Consider the following 23,545-nt stretch of genomic DNA (forward strand, 5'->3'; position numbering starts at 1 on the left):
TAGGCAAATTGGTTGCACAAAACAATTAGAAGTTGACTTAAACAGCAGTCATTTCTATGATGAAGTGCATCAGCTGTTCAACAGCAGCAGAATCAGGTATGAGTGCTCAAATCTTTGATGGTAAGTGCTGTTCAATAATGCAAATGAAGCATGTATTTTCTCAATGGGGATAAATGTTTATGTTTTAACAGAAGACTTTCTGCTCAACTAGTACCATTCTAGTGCCTTTCACAGGTCTTAAATCCAATTACATCTCATCTGAAATTCTGAAAAAGTACACTGATCACCACAAAGGTACCAAAAGTACCCTGACACTTACTCACTACAAGTTTATATTGGTTACAGACTCCATGGCATTCTAGTTAGGAATGTGGAATTATAATTTACGGTAAACTGAAATAAGTATCTCTCAAAACTACAGCAAAGAAACTACAAAAAATAAATAACTTAGATTACACTGAAATTCAGCTTATATTCCCCTATTATCCAGGAATATGAGGTCTTGACTCATTATAGACTCTTAAGTCATGCAGGGGTATTTACGGCTACATATATTTTTCTGAAAAGTCAGTTTCTCTTCTCTCCTTTCATATTTCCTACCTTCTTGACATCTCCCCTGTGATACCAGGCATTTATACATCCCCTTGCAGAGAACTGTATGAGACTCACACGTAAATTGTAATAATTAAAAAAAAATGGATTTTTCATCCCAATTAACTTCTTTGATCCCATTTGGTCACACAGGACAGGGAAAAGGACAACATAAGAAAAGATGTATGGAAGGCAGAGGATGAGACAGATGGACTAAACCCCATGGGAGTGGTTATTTAGCCACAGCCACTTAAGTGAATTACAGTGTTTGCCATGACAATTTTAGACCTCCCAAACTTTCAAGTAGATTGGGAACTCCCTCCTATTAGCTCCCTTTAGTTCAGGCTACTAACAGAGTGACAGATCACAGTGGAGCAGGCAGTTCTGCCATTTCCTTTGAATGCTGGTTTTTTTCATTGCACACAGGTTTTTCCAGCTCTCTCTCTGGTTCACAGGCTTTTTTACTTGTCTGAGCTGTTGGTAGCACATGTGCAAGCACTGTAAATCCTGCACCACTAATCCCAAATCACTAAACCACATTCTCTAACTACAGAACCAGCCTCTGCTCTCAGTTATCAAGCCCCTGTTACCTGCTACATCCTTCCACCACCAGTAAGGCAAAGCCTTTACAGCTGCATGTGGCTTGTTTCACCAGCTGCTGCTGCAATCACTGCTTTGTATGCAGCTGACCATAGTGCTGGACTGGGTGGGTCAGCTTACTAACTGCTTTATGAAGACCAATAGAGCCAGCTCACTGACCCTGCTTCTGCCAAAATCTCTTGGTCTCTGTGGACAGAGACTTCATGACAACAGTGGATGATTTTTAGGCTTTTGTAGTATGCATATTGCAGCATTTTCTGCAACAGAGACCAGTTATCCTTCATTCCTTCAAAATCAATATACTAAGATCAGGTGAAAGAAGTAAAAGCATTTTAATAGCCTTGAAGAAAAAGAGAACACAGATTAAATTACAGTTTGATTCTCTATTATAACATTTGTTTCCCCCAGATTGCTTAATTTCTGATTCCAAGCCATTTCTGATGATGAAATATTGACTAATCTGCATTCAGTGGGAGTTATGATAATGAATTCAGAAAACAGAGTTAAAATTTTACTGTTACACTCTGAAAACTCTCCTTTACAAAACAATAAGATGTCCTTATCAAACTGTGGTTTGATCTCTGTTCTGTTCAGCTTAAATCCTAAATCTACATTCTGGCAAAACTGACTAAACTTTGAGAGTTAAAATATTATTTCCTGTCCTCTCCAACACTATCAGATCATCCACGCAATTCCCATATGAAAGCCTAAAACCAAGTCCACTCAGTTCCACTGAAAAAATGCTAGTTAGCTCATATGAGCTATAGGGAGCAGAAAAATGCACACACATAAAAATGTGATCTGAGACCTCATGTCAGAGCCTTTCTGTACAAGGCCTATCTGCTAGAAGCCAGCAGTTTATGTGCCCTAGAACTGCAGATACCCTAGTCTGCATGCCCTGGCCAAACTCAAGTTTTATTTTTGGACTAAATCTTAGCTTTAGGAAACCACGTATGTGTTCTACTTTATGAAAAATGTCTAAATCATATGTTCCATCTTAGTGACATTTCAAAAGCCACTCATTTTCTTGTCCAAGCAAAGCATGCAAAAAACCAGGGATACCATGGCAGAGTCAAATTACAAACATTATGCTGGAAGAGACAAATAGGTAACACTCCATGGTGAAAAGTGCACTTCCCACAAGCAAACACACTGAAAACAAGACGTAAAAAGTTCAGCTGACACCCATTCAGACCCATTAGCCTTAGTCTGGCTTTTCCCCCTCAAACTCAGGTTAATGTGGCAGGTTGGACAGTAGAGACAAACTGTTGGTGACACAGTGCCTTCAGCAACTGTCCTAAGAAATTCATTATATCAGAGGTATTTTCTGAAGTAAAGATCTGCAAGGAGGCTATGACATCCTTACTTGGTGCACTGCACCCTTTCTTAAACATTGATAAATCTGCATATGAACATGATGACTTTCAGTTACAAAACTTACCCTCAATTCCATGTTGCTAAGAAACAAAACTCACCTAAAATTATGTGGGAGTCAGTGCAGCCCCTCAAATAACTTAAAAATTATAATTTACTTGTGAATATCTTCCAATTAGTTTTACCATAAATCTGTAATCTTTTCCTGAAATGGACCTCCAGCAGCTATAGGACTCATTAACTCATTAACTTTAAAACACAGTTCTGCATGAGTATCAGAAAAGCTAAGTGTATGAAATAACAGCAGAAGTCTACTTTCTATGGTTTGGATCAAAGCGCCCAATATGGCAATACACAGAGTAGCAGCAACTACAGCTGATTATAACAAAATCACCTTTGTAGGATGGGACCCATCAGGATCATTAAGTCCAGCTCCTGACTCTGTACATGACATCCCCAATAGTCATAGCATGACCCCGAGAGTACTGTGTAAACATTTCTTGAGCTCTGTCAGGCTTGGTGCTGTGATCAGCACCCCATTCCAGTGCCCAACCACTGTCTGGGGGAAGAACCGTTTTTTGACATCCAACCTAAACCTCCCACAACATAAGTTCAGACCATTCCCGCAGGTCCTGTCACACTTCACTCCAGAGAAGAGATCAGTGTTGCCCCTCCTCTTCCTCTCATGAGGAAGTTGTAACTGCAGTGAGGTCTCCCCTCAGTCTTCCCCAGGCTGAACAGACCAAGTGACTTCAGCCACTCCTCATATGGCTTCACCTCAAGGCCCTTCACCATCTTCATGCCCTCCTTTGGACACTCTCTAACAGCTCAGTCTTTTTTGTACTGTGACACCCAGACCTGTCCTCAACACTTGAGGTGAGGCAGCCGCAGGGCAGAGCAGAGTGGGACAATCCCCTCCCTTGCCCAGCTGTGGTGCTGTGCCTGATGCACCCCAGGATGGACATTTTCAAATTTGTATCAAAGTGACAAGGGCAAGGTATTTGTACAAATAGTTTTTGATGAAGATTTCACAGATTTATGATTTCACAGTTTTATAGGTCGAGGGTTTATGGTGTAGTCAGAGCCTGCAATTTGGCATGTGACACGATGCTTCAGCAGCATGCAGTCACATGGCATAACCTCTGCAAAGTGGTGGTGAGTTCATAACTGTCTAGTTGTGAGATTTGTACTTTCAAAATTCAATGAAATAAATCATCCACAGTGTTGATTTCTACATCAGTCTTAACTTGCAGGACCAAACTGAATTGATGGCTGCAGAAATTTTTCTCTGGAGAATAATTCTGATCCCCACCATGTAAACTTCAGCATGTTGAAACTTAACATTTGGGCAAAAAGACCTACATAGGGCAATAAAAAGAGAATTTGCTAGATGGAAACAATACCTGGGGTGGAGCAACCATCCACACTCCAGAGCTCTAAATCAGCCGTTTTGAAAGACTCACTTGGAGGAAAAAACCTGTTTTCCTTGCCATCTGTGATACCTGAAATATGAAAGCAGGTAAAGGAAGTCAGAAACATCATATATCAAAAAAAAAGTATTAGAAAGAACACTTGAGCATTATAACTACCTCTTCTGCAGAATGCCAGCCCCCTCTCCAATGACAATACAACTAACTGCTGCTGTAACAAGACTTTAACAGGGGAGAGTTTAGGATAGCAAAAATGTGCTGCCCTTTAATGCAGTTTAGCAGATGGTGACTAGCCAGCATTGTATTGACTGCATAGCTCTGCACAGACTATAAAGTAACAGGACTAGAGGAGCAATGCCCTAACAGTATGCTCTAGTGAACAACTGTGGAATTGCCTTGCTCCTCCTACACACTGAAAAGTAACTTCCCAGGTTATGACTCTGCTTTACCCTTCTAGTGAACGAAACTATTTTGAAAGCCTTTTCTGCATCCGCTTTACCCATAGTGTGTTCAGAGGGAATTTAACAAAGCAAACAAAACTAATCACAAACTGATCTGAAAGAAGGGTTTGGGTAGTTTTTTCTATATAAATTTTATCCATGTAGTAAAGCACTTCAAACACAGAAGTACAGTATTTGATTACTCTTTACTGCTTGTGGTCAGAGCAATTCTCACAAAGTATGAGCTCTCCCTCTAACCGTACACGCAAAAAATTTACTGTAACAGAGTTATAGCACCAAGCTCTTAAAAGGTATAAATCGAGGAAAGCTACCTTCACTGCAATTTAAGGATCTTGCTTTTCAAACCAAGTTGCCCACAGCTGTGGCAAATAAATATCCAATACTACAAAAAAAGGAACAAAACTCATTATTCATACAGCATATGGACATAACCAGCAAGAAGGGTTGAGTTCTTTCTCCTATGCCCACAGCAAGCAGTTTATGCTGAAGCAAAATAAATGAGTGCTCCTTGAGTGTGTGGTCACAGCTGCCAGCACATAGGGAAACCACAGCTGACAAGCTCTGGAAGGTGCCATCTGCATTGCACTACATTGGCTCCCCACAGCCTGGCAGTGCTCAGTTTAGCTCTAAACAAAAGTCAATTGCTGATTTTTACCAAAAATTGACTGTAAAAGTGTCAGTTTGAGTGCAGGAGTTGTCAGGTGGTTAAGCTTCCTCCTACAGAACTCATTTATGCAGCATGTTTCCCACACTATATCTCCAACAATTTCTGACCCAGAAAAAGGAAAGCCTGGTAGCTTCTTGTTTCTACTTGTACATTTGTGTGCAGCACATGCTGTGACTCAACAGGAAGGTCTTTGTCTCAGATCCAAATCAGAGTACACCATTACAAACTTTTATTTGCTGCTCTAATTAAAAGGTCATTGGGGGGTTCTGTGGTGATGTTTCCTCAGGAACCCTTGAAACCTTAAGGCCACTTTCCACCATATTTCATCCCATGGCTTCACAGAAGAATTTTAGTGGGAACTGTTAAAAGCATTGAAATCTTAGCACCTTCCAAGACAGAGCACATGCTGGGAAAATATACTGCAGGACAGGCTGTCTTATCAAAGTCTCATCCAAACCAAAAGGTGGATACTGTGATAACAGCAGTGGAGGAATTAATAGCATCTTCAGTGTATATATAAAAATAGTGCAAATAACCAATTCACCAGTAAGATTCCTATTCTCTCAAAGTGAGATTTCTTAAGACTGGCACACTCAATGACACTTAAAGACATCAGAACCAGAGGCTGGTTCAAAGCAATCATAGGAAAAAAAAGAAAACAAACCCAAACCGCCACCACTAAAACCAACAAAAAGCACCAAAGCCAAACCAACAAACAAAACCACCTGCCCAAGATATTGTCTCCCCACTCCCCACCCCCTCCCAAAAAAAACCCAAAATAAAACCCCCAACCCAAAAAAAGTCCAAAAGCCAGAAGATCACTGAAGAGAGAAAACATGTGAGATCAGCAGGAAAAGCCACCAAAATTGTGGAGAATTCATTGGGGTAAACAGCCCTGTACTATGTGCATTACCTGTACTCAGTCTGAGTCTTCTATATTAATCTTTTAACAGACTATCTCCAATTTCAGAATTTGAATATGCGGCACTTTTATTACGACTTCAGATTCCACTGGTGAAATACTGAGTTAAAAGAAAAGCAAGGATGGCTTCAAAACACAACCTTTGCAGATCATTTGGAGAACCTTACACAAACAGTAATTCACACATTCAATGTAATTGCATTTAGCTGTAGAAAAACAACAACAAAAAATATCCTCCCAAAATATCATTTATTGCTTGATTAGTGCCTGAAGTTTCTACCCTACTGCAGTCCTCACCTCACATCTGTGCATTCTTCTAAATGAGAAGCACTTGGATCAGCAACAGATTTTTCACCCATTCATCCAGACCATGGCCTAGATGCTATGCCCTCTTTCACATCATGACAGAAACAAGAGCATTTGTTGTATTTTTGAATGTCTTCATGCCCACGTTCTTTTATCTCCTTCCCTCTCCTCCGTCCTGCCAGAAACAAACATTCTTCAACACATAAAATAATGTGCTAGATCTTTTTTTCATTATATATTTAGCACTTCTGTTACATAGTTGTATTATATTTAGTCTAACATTTTATTTTATCCATTAGAATTTGGTGGAATCTTTAACAACACTGAGGATACTGATTAAATTCACACAGTTTTCAGCACTTGTAATTTATTCCTGAATTGGCACGAACCCAAAACAACCTTAGACCTACTTCTCTCTAGCATGCTTTCATCATTCTATTTGCTACCTATTAAATGGTTAGGAAATTGCATTGCTACCTTGCTATTCTTCATCCCATTTCAATTACATCTTTTGCCACTCATGCATTCCATATATTTATGGTTTTGATCCTGTCACAAATTATCTGAGTATACTCAGCTAGTTGTATCACACACAAGATCTGCCATTAGAGAGGCAGGTGCCATCAGAATTTTTGAGGCAGCAATCACCACAGATCCCAAGAGTACTCCCAAATAATTATACATCTGTTCTCTGAAAAGAAAGCCACCCAGGTGACTAACAGAGAAGACTGAATCGCCATCCTAGTGCAGCAGGGAGTGAAGTCCAAATTTTCTTTAGAAAAATGAGGGAGAATCCAGGATAACAAGTCACAAAATCAAGTTTCTTAGCAAGCAATTTTTGAGCCACTGTCACTGTCTTGAAGACCATCACTCTGGTGTCAGCAAGATGGAAACTTCATCTATGGGTATTTCTTTAGGAGCCACCAATAACACCTGAGTACCAAGGTGCAAAACACAGGAGGCGTATCTGCAGTTGTCATGATTACAGCCACTTGGATGGTTATGAATAGACACACTGTTTCACACACAGAAAACACACATCTCACTGATGCTGTAAGATCAGGCCAAATTCTGAAATGCTTTTGTCTGTTATTCTTTGTGAGAAACTTCTATACCTTCTATTCATTTCATTTCATTTCATTTCATTTCATTTCATTTCATTTCATTTCATTTCATTTCATCCTCGACCCTCTTCAATACCTTAACACTTTTTTTTCTTTCTTCTCTTCTTTACTCACCCAGCAACTGCATCAGACTTTGGCTTAAGTGTCAGCTAAACGGCAGCTCAGAAGAATGACAGGCAGACGCTAAAGCAAAGGCTGTTGGCCACACCCCATTTTGTCTCTATTGAGTCCTAACCCTAGGTTCAACTACGGAAAACAATCAGGCATATATACAAAGCTAGTGTAAACCACCTACATTTGCTGCCTTTTACATAATCATGTTCAGACAGGTTCAATTATTAAATTATTGCATGTATGTGGGAGTACATGCAATTAGAGAATTATTCTTGTGGACTTCCTGTTTTAACAACAAGACAACATACTGCAAGTTAGACAGCCTGTAAGACCAGAACCTATCGTGCAATTCTTCACCTGCTTGCTCTAAAATAAAAGGACATTAGGTCCATTTAGGTCAGAGCCATACTGGTGTGAAATACATGGGAATTCAAGATAAAAAACACTACTCATTCTGTTATTCATTCTCTAATACACCTGCTTAAACTGGCATAAAAAATGTGGTATAAGTGAAATATTAATTTAGAGAACATGGTCACTATAAAGGAACATGATAAAACACAGGAAATTAAAACACAGTTATAATTGCAATGGAAAATCTACTATTGCCAGAAGATCAGGATTTTCCAAATTCTGCTAAGCATCATTATTTTTCCATTTCATTCAGCTCCAACTTCTTTATTATAAAACAAATATGGACATTGGCACTGTATTTTCCACTACTTACTGAAACAAAAAAAGAGTAGGCAAAACAACAGAGCAAACTTGCAATGTCCTAAATATGGAAAAATAAAAACCTTACTTGCAATGCAAGTATACATTCAGATTCAAATCACTGTATTGAACAGAAGCAGACAAATAAGGCTCACAGCAGTAAAATGGTCATGTCTGCATTTCAACAAAAATTAATATTCAGAAGTCCACCCAGACCTCCCTAATGGGTTAAATGAGATTTACTTTATTATAAACATACTGAGAAGTCTTATGAATACAATAAAAATGTAAAGTAAAGGTGCTTCTGGAAATGTACAGGCCCCATGCAAACGATATCATTCCAAGGTAATTTAGTGAAGTGGTTTCTGTCTACAGAGAGTTATGCAGATGTAGCTTGTAGCTGTCCTGTCCCACAGATATATGGCAGGTGCCTTTCAATTCTATAGATTTCATTCAAAGCTTTTAAATTTGATGTAATCTCCAGTTTTTCAGGAGACCCACCCATGGAAGTGGAACATAAACCTTAACACGGGTACCCATCCAACACCCCTAATGCCAAGTGACACAATACCCTGAAAAACTCCACAGAACAGATGCCATCTGTGGTATGCTGGACACATTAAAAAGTATCTGTTGACAGCAGTCTTTGGATAAACTGACTCATATTTCAGCTCTGTGGCAGAGATACTGTACCTAGACTGTGAAACTGCATACTCCATGCCTAAATTGTGCCTTTAACAAAAGAGATTTCAACATATGGCTGCTAAAGGGTAAGGGGTAACATTATATGCTCACTTCTGATCTCTCACATCCCTTTGTCATTAGAACTGTTAGATTAATTGCATGGCTTATTCCAGCATCAAGCAGATGTTACAAAACAGCTTCACAGAAAAAAATGCAGGAAATATGTCGAGTTTTATGCTTATGGTCTGCTTAAGACTTCATAATATTTTGGTTTCTAAGGCATTATCAGATGAATTAGTCTAGGGTGCAGATGGTGCACTGCTGTACTACTATTCACAGGAGCATCAAAATATGACTTTGATGGAACATATTCCAAAACGAAGGCAGCAAGCCAAAAAAGTGAATTCAACTGCACTTTTTTTTGTATGAAGGTATAATGAAATGGACCCAGGAAAGGAGATATCTGTGGAGAAAACAAAGAATCATCTTATTAATCCAGGCCCCAGTATCCCAGAAAATGAAAATGATCCCTACTATTATACTACTGTTTACTTTTGAATTGAAACACTAGCATGCACACAGAAGTATCTTCAGGAATAAACTTTGAGTACAAAGACAACTTCTCATTTAAGCTGTAAGTGCTCTAAGCAGAGAACAAGAATTCAAGCAAGCTTTTTTTCTCCAGTACAGAGGTAAAGAGAAGCACAGAATAGTACAAAACTGTCTCAGGAAGACTTAAACTTATGAGCCAGTTAACACCTTCTTAAAGTAAAGCAGAAGCCTTTTTGTGGGTAAACATGTTTCCATGTTAGGTAAAATTTCAAATCAATTTTCCGTGTCTGTTTTTGCAGACTGTGTATCAGTCTTCTCTGCTATCATACCCATAACACATTCTGTCATGCTTACAGATCTGCAAAAAATATTTGCTAGCAGTGGAACATTAGTTCCAGGCAGAGTTGATGACCCTGTGGAATGTAAGTAGTAACAGTCTCTTTTACCTACTTCTGTTTAAGGGAAAAAAAAAAAGAAAAAAGAAAAAAAAAAACAACTCTGGAAATACTTTATCTGTCAATCATGAGATGAAATGGGATGTTAAGGATCTCCTAACTATGACACTTTAAGAAACAGTTCTCAAAGAGGATTTAGCACTTCAGAATTGGTCACAATTGCTTATTTTTATAATATCATTCTAAACCAATCCACTAATGGTAATTCTACTATCATCTTTCTACAGAACATAAAAGGTAAGAAAGTAGTCATCAGGGCAAACAAAGATTTGGCCTTCCAATATGAAAAAAAAATCATGGCAAAAATGTATTTTAGTGGATCTGATTTTTTTGTGTGTGTGCTTCCCATGAGGTGCTTTTAAAATAAATCTTGGAATTCAAGGGTCTGAGACATGTTTAAAAACCATTCCTCTCATTAGATGAATTATACCAGACTTTTGCATGTACCTTCCTCTAGTTTAACAAATAAAACTAGTCTGACCGGTCTAAAGAGAAAATTAGCTTTGATCATGAAAAACAGTTAGATTGTGGTGAATGTAGGACAAATGCCTGATAGTATTACTGCAGCTATATAAAAACAATCATTAGGACATAATTAAATCCCACAATTTACAAATGAAAGGGCAATATGAACAACTCAACTACTCAATGTAGTATCCATCAGCTTAATTTACTGCATTGCTGAGCATAAGTCGATATTATGAGCAGCTAATGGCCCTGACTCAGAAATAAAATGATTACAAAGAATAACTCAGCAACTCCACTTTTCTGGACTATATGTCAAATTGCATGGCATAATAAACATAATAAACAATCACACATATGACAACAAATAAATGCATGAACAAAGTTCCTAACAAGCAATTCCAGAAACTCAGTTATCTATTAGTATGTTAATTCAGTAGGAAACCATTCATGAAGAACAGAAAGTAAGACAACTGTGCCTCTGGACTGACAAGGTCTAAAATGGACAAAATTCTGAAAAGGCATAGGAGTGAACAAATTTTGATTGTATGATTTGAAGGGATGACATTACTAGCCAGATAGACAATTCCACAGTGAACACAGCCTGATCACCCAAGCCAGCACTGATGCTTCACCACTGCAACCCCAGGACATAAAGATGCATTGACTTTCTAGTTACCAGCCCAGCCCAGCCCAGCTCTTAATGTGTCACTAAATTTTGCTCCTCAAAGCATGAAAACCAGGGAAGGCTTCTGGTCCTTTGGAGCACACTGGTCCAGCAGTATGTTCAGGCAAATCAATGCTTCAACAATGTACATTGTGGCTCTGGCACAAATAAATACAGTACAGCAGGACCAAGCGCAGCTGCCACTGCCATGACTAGAACATGGCAAAAGCTAAAGCTTTCATGTAAACTGTGTGGGTTATTTTCACAGCAAAGTACATAAACGTGGAGTATTTGTTTCTTCGTGGGTAAGGCATTGGATAGTGGTAAAATACAGGGGATTACAGTTAGAACCAAGGCAATTAGCAGCTTGAAACAATCTTATGTGGCCTCCCCTTGTGCCATTACAGGCTCTTATGAGTCACCTTATTTTATTTTCACTGTATTGAATATGTTGCCATGAAGCACTAGGCTCTAAATTAAAAGGCTCTAACCAGTGGAATTCAGACTCTCAAAGCTAAATTCTTTATCTAATAAATCATTCATTTATCATTAATAAATCCCTATTATAATGTGAAGCTTTCTACTGTGCTGTAAATTAACTTCTTATACCTTACTTTGTCTTAGAAGACATTGAGTTATGACCATCTGCATTGATTACCATGGCCTGGTTTTGGAAATGGCAGGGGTGGGAGGGAAGGAAAGGGAGGGATTCTGGGATGGCTTTGGTGAAAAGATGCTGGACACTTCTTCCATGTCTTACAGAGCCAGTTCCCAGTGGCTCTAAAGACAGATGTGCCTGTGGACAAGACTAGACCAATTAGATATGGTGATAACACCTCTGTGTTAACATATTTAAGAAAAAAGAAAAACCAAAAGGGGGCATGTAGTTGTAATTGTGACCAGCGAAGAACAGAATGAGAAGACGTGAGAAGAACAATGCTCCAGACACCAAGGTCAGTGGAGAAGGAGGGGCAGGAAGTGCTCCAGGCATGGGAGCAGAGATTCCCCTGCAGCCCCTGGTGCAGCCCATGGTGAAGCAGCTGTGCCCTGCAGCCCATGGGGAATGCAGAGATCCACCTGCAGCCCATGGAGGAGCCCCACAGTGGAGCAGGTGGATGCCTGGAACAGGCTGTGTCCCCATGGGACACTGGTGGAGAGAGGGGCCCTGATCCCAGCCTGGAGCAGCCTGTCCTTGATGGACTGCACCCTGTGGAAGAGTGACCCACACTGCAGCAGTTTGAGGGGGCTGATGGAAAGGATTCATGTGCAGCAGGTCACAGGGAGCTGGTGCTCATGAGATGGAGCTGCATCAGAGAAGCTCATGGAAAACTGTTTCCTGTGGGAAGGACCCCAGGGAGCAGCAGGGGAATGAATCTTCTCCCTGAGAAGCAGGAGAAGGCTTGGGTGATGAATTGACCATAACCCCCATTTCCCAGAGGCAGAGCTGGAAAGAGGGAGGAGTGTGGGAAAGGTGTTGTAAAGGGCTCATTTTACTTCTCATTATCCTGCCTCTGCTTTTTTCAGTAATAAATTCAGCTCATATTTCTAAGTTGAACCTGCTTTGCACATGACATTATTTGATGAGTGATCTCCATCTTGGTCCTAATCTCAACTCAGAAACCGTTTGTTAAATTTTCTCTCCTCTGTCTAGCTGCAGAAGGGTGTAAGTGAGCAGTTTTGGTGTGTAGTTAGTATCTGGCCAGGGTCAACCCATGACACCATCTTTTAATCCTAACTAGGCTCCTAGATAAGAGCATGAGTAGGAAAGACTTTGGAAAACAGAAGCTGTATTGGTGATGTAAGCTCTCAGGCCTTTATTTGTTTGCGAAGTTCTGTTTTGTTAACATGTTAGTTTACAGTATGATGCACAATATAGTGCATTGAAAGGATGTTATCAGTTATTGAGGTTATCATAGCAGACTCTGATGCCTCATGCCATGTGGATTCTGCCATCTGTCTCAGTGGAAAAGTCTTGAGAATTCTGGGGACTCTGGAGACTGCAGGAAACCTCTCTGGCTGAGTGAGAGAACTGGGTTATAAATGCATCTCCCAGCTTGTGCTCCAGTTGTACTGTTAAGAAATTGATTATTCTTAATTTGAAATTCTACCTAAAAAAAAAAAGTGACCTGGTGATTGCATTTGGGTGATTGTATTTTGTAAAGCAGCACACACCAGAACTCAAGATTGCCAGAAGCAAAAAGAAGAAAGTTCTGCACCCTTCAGACTCCTCATAAAAGAGGGAGAAGCTGCTTACATGTATAGCCAGGAAGGAATGCAAAATCCCTTTACTTGCAAAGGATTAGAAGAATGTTAAGGGAGTTAAATCATATACCCCCTGTGCTGTACTCTACAGATAACAGCCAGGAGTTAACTTTGACAATCCTTGTGGGTCCCTTCCAACTTAGGACATCCTGTGATTCTGTTTTTTTGCAGATTATCCTATTCATTTCCTCCATTACAGGGGAGAAAATGCTTCAGCAGAAGGCTTTTCAACTAAGCACTTTTGTTGCAAGACAAGATCTCTTAAAGGTAATGTGAAATCAAGATTTTGTTCAGGAATTACAGTGGCATGCCAACAATATCTTAAATACTAAATATTACACTTCTGGATTCTCCCATTCTGTGCATCCCAATGGAAGCACACTGCCCCTGCAATCTGCCATATTTGATGACACTGCAGAAACCAGTACATTACTAGTGCAAAGCACTAGAAAAATGCAGAAGTTAAGAAATTACACCTGCAAGCATAATGAGATATACAATCTAAGAGAAATTTTCTTCCTTTTTAATTCTATAAAGGTCATTAATGTAATTAAGTTGCATTTGGTAGCTTTATCAGTACAATAAACAAAATAAATCAGATTATGAAAGCTACTTTATTTTCATAGTGAAAGATCAGGTTGTCAAATGACTGCTATCTTTGCTATAAGATATAACCACAAAATTCTTATCAAAATCATTGTCTCATGTAAAAAATATGTCTCCTCAAATGCTTTAGGAACAATAGATGAAAGCAGCAAATACAAGAGCAAGTAATTTGTCCAAGATCACACACCAGGCCAATAGCAGACCAAGGAAGGAAAGCAAAGTTGCCTCATTTGGAGCTACCATCTGTTCATAAAGCTAGACTCCAAGCACATTCTTTAAACAGATTTGCCCCCTCTGTTTAACTCAGCTTGAACCCGCTCAACAAAACAACATATATCAAATTTTCCACTGCATAATGGAGTCCTTTGGACCTAGTAAATTCACAGTGGAAATGTAAAATCTGCACTTTAGGATGTCAGAAAAATGGATAGCACAAAGCTGACATCTTCTACACGTATATTCTTTATTCATCAAGCATTTTAGAGCTGTCCTTCCAATAGGAAGCATTAATATAAGCTTGAAATAAGCACTACCATGAACTGGTTCATGGATTCAGCATAACAGAAGTTCTTGTGTTCAGAAGCTGCCCAAAACATTGATCTGTCATGTTCAACCCTCTTCAGTTGCCTGTTGTGTGTGGCGGCTAAGCAACTTCAAAATAAGCATGGATGTCAATGACCAGTTACTAATGTCCCAGAATTAAAACTCATGCCAATTTGCCAGTTCCAAAAGTGATCTCACATACAGTCCAACTGCTTACTTAGCAAAGACTAAGAAAGGGCTTAGAAACCCACCTAAGTTCTAGGTACTTCCACAGACAGACTTCTGCAAAATTCTAAGTAGGAAACAAGCAGCACCAATAGTTTTCACTCTAAAGTCACAGTCTACACTGAATGATGAACTGAATATCTCTGGATTCACTGAGGGTCTTCAAGCAGGAAATCTGTACTGTTTCTGATATAGTGTGAAGGGGAAGTTGGACCAGATGTGGGACCCACTGTGGTCCCTTCCTGCCTTATCCATTCTGTGATTGTGTGAGAATGGATGGTACTGCAAGAACTTCTCTGAACATGGGAGAACAGATGCAGTCATGTTTTCATGGGGCTACATGACCTATTCCCAGCCTGGAATGCATCCTGTTACAGGAACCTATCTGATCATACATTCCTAGCAATGTTTATCAGAGCCTTCAGAACAACTTTGTTACTTGGTAATACATCAACCACAGAGAGAAGTGTTCCTGCAACCATTTATCATCCTTTAGCCAAGATCATTAGCAAGGCAGGCTTTTAGAATTGCTGGTAATGTCCATTTTCATATGTGACCAGCTCCCCAGGGGAAACAAAGCTAATCTGAAACACTAACATTTGAGGGAGGGGCAGGACACAGACACCAATGACACAATGAGATTGGTACACAAGAAAGAAAAAAAACAACCAAACACAAAGGCCCCAAATAAACAAAACAACAACTAAAAAACCCAATAAATAAGCAGAATTTGGCATAGTTATTATTCCTGCTGTCAGACCAAGCTGACGTAAATATTCTTGGTTCCCACCTTACTTTACAAAAAGTCCACAGACATAACAGTTAACAATACTTGCTTAGACTTGCTTAGTTCTCTATGTATGCTATTAACTTTTAAGAACTTTTTAAGAGAAAACATTTATTTATCTATTACATTTTTAAAACTGATTTCTTTAAAAAAGAAAAAAAAATGGAAAGAAAAAATAGAAAAAGCCGTTCAAACCTCAAAAAAACCCCTCAAAATAGACTCACTCCTCCAGAGCACACAAAATTAGCAGATGAATGATGATGAAAACAAGTCTACTGACTAACAAAGGACAAACCTAATCACTCTGCACATAGAATCATAAAATAGCTTGGATTGGAAAGGGCCTTATAGACTATTCCGTTCCAATCCTCCTGCTGTGGGCAGGAAACCTTCCACTAGCTTGTCAGAGCCCCATCCAGCCTGGTCTTGAACACCTTTAAGGATGGGGAGTCCATAACCTCTCTGGGCAACCTGTTCTACCTTCACAGTAAAGTTTTTTCCTAATATCTAGCCTAAACTGACTGTCGTTTAGCTTAAGGCCATTCTTCTTTGTGTTATCATCACACGCTTTTGTGCAAAGCCCCTCTCCTCTCCTCTTCTTATAAGGTAGTGGAAGGGGTTACAAGGTCTCCCTGGAGCCTTCTCCACTCCAGACTGAGCCAACTCCAGCCCCAACTCAAGAAGCTTGTCTTCATAGGAGACGTGCTACATCCCTCTGATCAACTTAGTGACTATTCTCCTGTCTTGCTCCAAAAGGTCCACATCTTTCTTGTGCTGAGGCTCCCAGAGCTGGATGCAGTGTTCCAAGTGGCATCTCACCAGAGCAGAGCAGAGCAGAGCAGAGCAGAGCAGAGCAGAGCAGAGCAGAGCAGAGCAGAGGGGCAGAATCTACTCCTTCTGGCTATCCTGTTCTGGATGCAGCAAAGGACACATTTGGCTTTCTGAGATGTAAGTGCACATTGCCATATCATGTTGAGCTTTTTAGGCACATATACCTTTAGTCCTTCCCTATAGGGAATCTCAATCCGTTCTCCATCCACCTTGTATTTGTGCTTGGGACTGCTCTGACCCAGGTGCAGGATCTTGCATTTGGTTCTGTTGAACTTCACAAGGTTCAAACAGGACCCCCTCTGAAGCCTGCCAAGGTCTCTCTGGATGACATTCTTTCCCTCCAGTGTGTCGACTGCACCACTCAGCTTGGTATCATCAGTAAACCTGCTGAGGGTGCCCTCAATCCCACTGTCATGGGTAACCAACAAAAATATTAAAGAGTGGTAGTCCCAATACTAGCCTTTGAAGAATGTCACTCATCACTGCTTTCCACTTGGGCCATGAGTCGCTGACCACAACTCTTTAAGAGCAACCATACAGCCAATTTTTTATCCACCATGTCCACCCATGAAATCACAGAATCTGAGAATATTTTGAGATGGAAGGGACTCACAATGATCATCATTAAGTCCAGCTCTGACCCACAGGGACTGAACCATGACCTTGGTGTTACTAGCATCATGCTGTACTCAGCTGAGCTAATCTGAAGGTCAAATCCATGTCTCTCCAGTCTAGAGAAAAGGATGCCCATGTCAAATGCTCTGCACAAGTCCAGGGAGGTGATGTTTGTTCCTTTTCCCTCGTCCATCACTGCTGTAACCCCACAGAAAGATGCGGAGTTGGAAATTAGTTACACTATGTCCTCTGCCCTACCTTCTTTGACAAGACAAAAGAAAAGGTGTTGGGAGAATATAGTGAAAGAGGTCAGGAACCAGGCTTCATTAGTTCATAAAATAAAATTTTGAAGTTTATAAACATGCCTCGCACATATAATTAAATAGTCATCTCACTATGACAGGGCAATTCTGCATCACTATTTAATTAATAGTCTCCATACAGCCATGCTGCATTGTTAAGACATTTCTCAAAGCAAACTGCCATGCTGACATAAAAAGGATTTGTCAGCAATACAAAGATGTTCTCATTATATCAGAATAGTATTTGCTGTCCACCTGAGTGACCAGAAATACTCGGTTTTTTTTATTACAAGGATGATACAAGATCGCCGACAGAATCACTGCATACATGTATTGTGGAATAAAGTTATGTTAATGATGCTAATATGGAATAATTTCAAAAGGTTTTGGTCTGTTCTACATTCTGTAGCCAGTCTCACATCCAAGTACTAGAGATGAAGCACTGTGACACTTTGCAATACAGCTAACACTTCCCTCTGTGGATGTCACAATGAGACAAGACCACATGATTAATTCAGGTTGCCTTCTACACAGCACAGGCTCCTAAACTCAGAATTCCAGGTTTCCAGCCTTTTAGGGTCAAGTCTTCTTTTCAAAATAGATCCTGCTCCTATACTAACAGACATGTTCTTCTGGTCATCCCAGAAGAATGTACCAGCTGTGAGCTTTACCCCAATTAGCCAGTTCAAGGTAGAAAAACAGGCAAAAAAATTTTGTCATCACCAATCATTCCTGCCCAGAGAAAGGAAAGGTGATTAGCTTTCCAGTCACACCATTTTTCCAAGTTGAAACAGTATTAAGTCTAAACAGGAGACAAAATGGACCAGCTCTTTGGGTAGGAGTCACCCATTAGATCTCTTTGGCGGTGTGTGGTAAAACTTCATGGCATCATTCATGTCTTATTAGAGACCTTGCTCCAGGATCTCTTAAAATACATTCAGTGTAAAATATTTCTTCTGCAGCTGGGGATAAACAAATCAGTGGAGCTTACCCTATCATGTTTATTGGATTTTGTGATTCAGGCCTAAGGGTCTTCCAGAGGAAAAATAAAGTGATATATGCACTCTTCCCAGAAACAAAATCACGGTTCAGCAGGAAAACCAAGCAAATCTAGTCTGGCATTTTGGTTTCTTATTTAACCACATGACACCTCAACTTTAATTCGACCAGCACTAACTCATACTAGTGAGAAAGCATTAGGAACTTTGTATCTCCTATTGCTGGGACAGTGTTTTCATAACCACTCTTTCACTAGCTGCCAAGATGACCTCTTACAGACAGATGAATAACGTTAGTCTAACTGTTTATTACAATTGATTGCAAGCAGATGATAACGTTAGTCACAAAAATCTAATCCAAAGAGTTGGACAATGCAGCCAGATGGAAATTCCTTTGGAAAGTCAAACTGTCCCTCACCCAGGAAAATACTTAGAAATGGAGTTTATTGGGAGGGCATAATGCTCTTCAGGTCACAACAGAGAAGAGTTTTTGACCAGCTGCTGTTTAAACATGACCAGCCCTTTTCATCCCTCTATTTTCATATGCTTTTTCCTTCCCGAGCAACCCAGTTCTATTCCTTTCCCTGACTTTGGTTTCTCTCCTAAGCATCCCATATTAAGTCCTGTGTAATCCTGAAACAGTCTTCCTCTGTATGCTGCAATGTGTCCTCAATCTCCAGGCAGCAAAACCAGGAAGTCTGTGAGGTGTTCCAGGACTAACTCATGTTGATGCATTTCTCTCCCGTGTCATGGGGACGACGCTGTCCCAGCACAATGCTGCAAGGGCCCTTTCATCAGAATCCTTACATTGCATCTCTGCCTGCCACTGTCTCTTGTGCTCTTTGGGTTTGAGGAAATAGGATCCAGGGACAGGGCTGCGGAAAGGGTTACTAAGGCTCCTGCCAATGTTTCTCTCCACTACCTTGTGGAGCACAGGCAAGTTACCATCACATAAACTAACATTTCATCACTATTACTTCTTAAGCAAGAAAAGAGGGCAATGCTGAGGGAAACAAAGACAATATGGAAGCTAATGTAGCACCTCTCTCAGAATTTAGGGTTGTCCAAAATCAAAACTGATTTTCAGGCCTCAGCCTTTTTTTTTTTTCTGCTTTTTTCAGCATTCTTCAAAAACCTTTCACTAGACAATCTTGACAAATGGCCTGGGTAAAACTGTATAACACTCCCAAGACATGTAGTAACTAGATATAACTACTTTGTAAAGAAAGATGTAGTTTAAATACAGGAACACTATGAAACTTTGAACACAGGCAAATTCATTTAGGTGATCCCAGATCTGGGATCTCAGTTTCATTCAGCTGACTCCTAGTCCTTTGTACTAGACCTTCAGCTTCATCCTCTGGATTTTGTATTCAGCTTCCACCTGAGCTGCAAAATGTTTGTATCATCATCTGCTTTGGCACAAAATGGGATCCTCAGTCCAAAAGTTCTTTAGCCTTCACTGAAACATGACAGGTTATGTGAGCATAACTACAAGATATTTTGATGCTCGTATTTGTTACAGACATACAAAATCTGTGAAAGAGCAATTTTACAATCATAATTATTGTTGCTGTTGTTGTTGAGAAAAACAATCAACAAAAGGAAGCAACCAAAAAACCCCAAATTCAACAGCCATATTCTATCTCACTAGATAAAAAAATGTTTTTTTCAGCAACTCTTGGTTCATCCATCAGACTTCAGAGAAGTGTTTAGGAGGCAAGAACACAATGAAATGCAAAATCCTGAAGCAATGAAACCAAAGTACAGATGCATAGCTTTGACTTTGACTTACTCATTCAAGCTACTCTTCTCAGTCACACAGGAAAAGTATTTCCTTATTTACAGGAAGAGAAAAGAGCCACTATGAGGTGCTTGATCACAGGGTGGATGGTTTGCACTACAATGTAGTATGTGTGTATCTCCCTTCTCTGTTTTCCAGGAAGAAGAGTTCTGATTTAGAAGACGGTAATCTCCATGTGGTACCTCAGATGTCCCCAAAATAAAGGCAGTTATGCATAATATTATGTAGATGTAACTTACCTACTCTGAGAAGCAATTGTCCTGACTTGTCCTTAGATAAGCTGCACAAAGCCAACAGGTCTCTGATCCCTTACCCTGACCTGAAGGTTTTTACACAGTACATTCTCTCCTTCATCACTTACAATCACTTCATACTGCTTAATCTCCCCTTGAAATTTAAATTTCTTTTCTACAACAATTAAATAGTTAATGGGTCTCCTATGAAATGGCAATGGAAGGAAAAGAGGGATAAGAGTATAAACAGTATATAAATAGAATACAACCACTGAATATAATGCAATTCACTGAACAGTGAGTTAGATCCACCTCATCATGCAGCACTAAGTTGTTCCTCATACTGCTTTAGTAGATGAAAGGACTGGTCCTTACTTGATTTAAATCAGTGTTCCATTTAATGCAGAAGATCCATACACATGTACAACAAACTAAAGTTAAGAAAACATTTGTGGCAAATCAATGCACTGAATCTACTATAGCCCTTCTGATTCTCTGTCCATTCTTTCAAACACAAAGCCATCCTTACCACAAATTTCACTCATAAACTAACTTCTCTAAAGACCTCTGGGTGTAGATAATTTGTGACAGTATCACAACACAACTACAGTCTTAGCAACAGCAGAAGCAAAAAAAGAATAATTGTGGTAGAGTTCCTATATTACTAGGATATTACTGTGTAGCTGCTGAAGTTATTCACTGGTTTGCTAAAGAAACTGCTTATCCATAGCAAATTTTCACCCTGTCAGACTATAACAGGTGCTTCCAAACATCAATAGGATTTATTTTTCCTTTAACAAAATATAATCTCAAGATCATTGAGGAATTCCTTCAGTGCCTGCATCTATCATGGTTTAACCCCAGCTGGCAACCAAGAACCCCACAGCCACTCACACACTCACCCCTCCCCCTTCCCCAATGGGAAGGAAAATCTAAAAGAAAAGTAAAATGCATAGGTTTAAATAGGAACAGTTTAATAAGTGACACAAAATGTAATCTCATCATCATCATAACAATGATAAACAACCACAACCACAAATATAGTGATAAAGAGGAATAAAACCCAAAAAGAAAAGTGATGAACCTTACAATTGCTCATCCCCCACTGGCCAGTGACAGGTCAGCAGCTCTTGTACAACTTCCCCCAGTTTATATACTGGGCATGATGTTCTGTGGTGTAGAATACCCCTTTGACCAGTTCAGGTCAGCTGTCCTGGCTGGGCTTCCTTCCAGCTACTTGTGCACTTGGTCATTGGCAGAGCACGGGAAACAACAGTCCTGATGACAACAGCCAAATCATAAGTGCTTTATCAATACTATCCTCCTGCTGAATCTAAAACACAGCATGCAATTAGGAAAAGAACAACCCCACCCCAGAAAAAATCAGAACATCAAATATTTCTGAGCTTATACATGTTGGATATTATTTTTCAAATATTCCTGTAATTATGCAGGCTGAATAACATAAAGGTAAATCACTTTGGCTCACTTTTAGAATTAGCAATCCATAAAGATTACCATGAGAAGAAAATCAAACCTGACTGCAAAATACTTTGTAATTTTTGCTTATCTTAATGTTCAAGTCAGTCTTTCTTCTCAACCACCAATGAATTCCTATATTGTGATTACAAGTTCAAAAGGCTGGTACTGCACTAGAGGATGTCAGTGATACATAGAAACATGGCACTTTGTTAATGGATATTCAGGAACCAACCATGCACATCAATTTCAAGTTACAGTGCTTATGTGGCACTTCCTTAGAAGTGTCATTATCAAAGGCTCAGATTGATTCAGACACTTACAAATCATCCAGTGGTGGCTACCTGCAGTCCTACTACAACCTGGCCAAAGACCTGATAGTCAGAGAATTACATCAGCCAGACCCTGGGAGAAAAAATTAAGCATCACACCAACTGGAGTAGTAATGAAGATGGGAAATTTTGCTAACAATGAAAGTGGATTCAGTCTCCTTGAGAGCTTGTTTTCATGGGAATGATGTCCAGACATTGGAAAGATTAATTACTTGCCTGAAGAATAGTCTTGTTAAGGTTTAGGGCTTGTTATGATTCAGTGATCACAGACCTAGCAGGAGGTTAGCAGAGCTGGGGGAGAAGGAGGCACCACTAAGAGTGGACACAAAGAATGCAGAATTTATAGGCCACAAGGTCATTTGGCAGAACTCCCGAGATAAGGACGTGAAAAAGCCAACATTTCAACTGGGTAAAGGGTAATTCTGGCAAGGAAAAATAATGACCACAGACTCAAGTAATCCACTAACTCAAAGAAAAGAAAGACTGAGCAAGCAGGCATTAATTAGCAAAAGAAGCAAGGGAATCATTTAACGAAGAGAAGAGAGAATACTAATTAATAACAGGATTATGTAACTTGTATCAAATGAACATTAATCTCTTTGTTTGCTAAAATATAGAAATAGTAAACAGTTTTGGTAGTCTGTGTGCTGGGTATGTGGGTTTGCCACCCAGCACCCCTTTCTGTTTCGAACTGTAAATAAATCAAATACCTCAGCTCTGTGTGTAGATCAGCCTCTTGCATTAACAGGTGAAAGAATCCATTTTGGGACAACAATATTGGTGACCCAAATAGGAGCTATGAAGCCTTGCCTTGCCTGGATTATCTTGTTGCCACCAGCAAAAGAGAAGCAGATAATGATTTGGATCAGTTTGATTGGAGATTCCATCAAATCCTCTCCAGCATCAAGGCAGTGAGCAAGTCAAAGGTAACACTCCAGAGGTATTTGAGCAAGGGCAAAAGTGGTGTGAATTTCTGGACTGGTGAGTATCAAATTTCATTTTGTTGTAACTGATCAGTGTGACCAGTCCTGAGCAGACCAGTGGGACTGGTAGTTGAAAACTTCAAGCTCTGTGTAAATTGGATAAGGACGATTTGGAACAGTGACTGTCACTGCACACAACAATAACAGTGTATGAAAGACGGGATGTGTCCTCCTATCTTTCCTGACACAAGGTCAAAGCAGCATGTAACTAACAACAGATTAGTTGTTAGGGGATCAGAACTGAGAAATAAATGCATGCCTAGGCTTTAAAATTGCTACACACAAAACTGTGTGATGCGAGAGAGTGCTTTTCCTTTCTCTGACAATAAGGAGTTGGAGCAGAGAGTAAAACAATTATTTGTATTAGAGGTCTGGACCTAAAGATAAAGGAATTGGGCAAATGAGTATTGGCAAACTAG

General features: G+C 39.7%; 1 protein-coding gene across 2 annotated transcripts in view; it reads right to left on the minus strand.

Annotated features, from left to right (window-relative positions):
- The window catches only part of MOB3B (MOB kinase activator 3B), an 88,005-nt gene that overhangs the window by 54,938 nt on the left and 9,522 nt on the right, over window positions 1-23,545 (minus strand). For both annotated transcript variants that reach the window (XM_058826091.1, XM_058826090.1), the window contains exon 2: window positions 3,969-4,067. The gene's annotated coding sequence lies outside the window, so the exon portion shown is untranslated. The remainder of the gene's footprint in view (window positions 1-3,968; window positions 4,068-23,545) is intronic.

This window comes from Poecile atricapillus, chromosome Z (genome assembly GCF_030490865.1).
Source record: "Poecile atricapillus isolate bPoeAtr1 chromosome Z, bPoeAtr1.hap1, whole genome shotgun sequence".
In the NCBI taxonomy this organism is placed as follows: Eukaryota; Metazoa; Chordata; class Aves; order Passeriformes; family Paridae; genus Poecile; species Poecile atricapillus.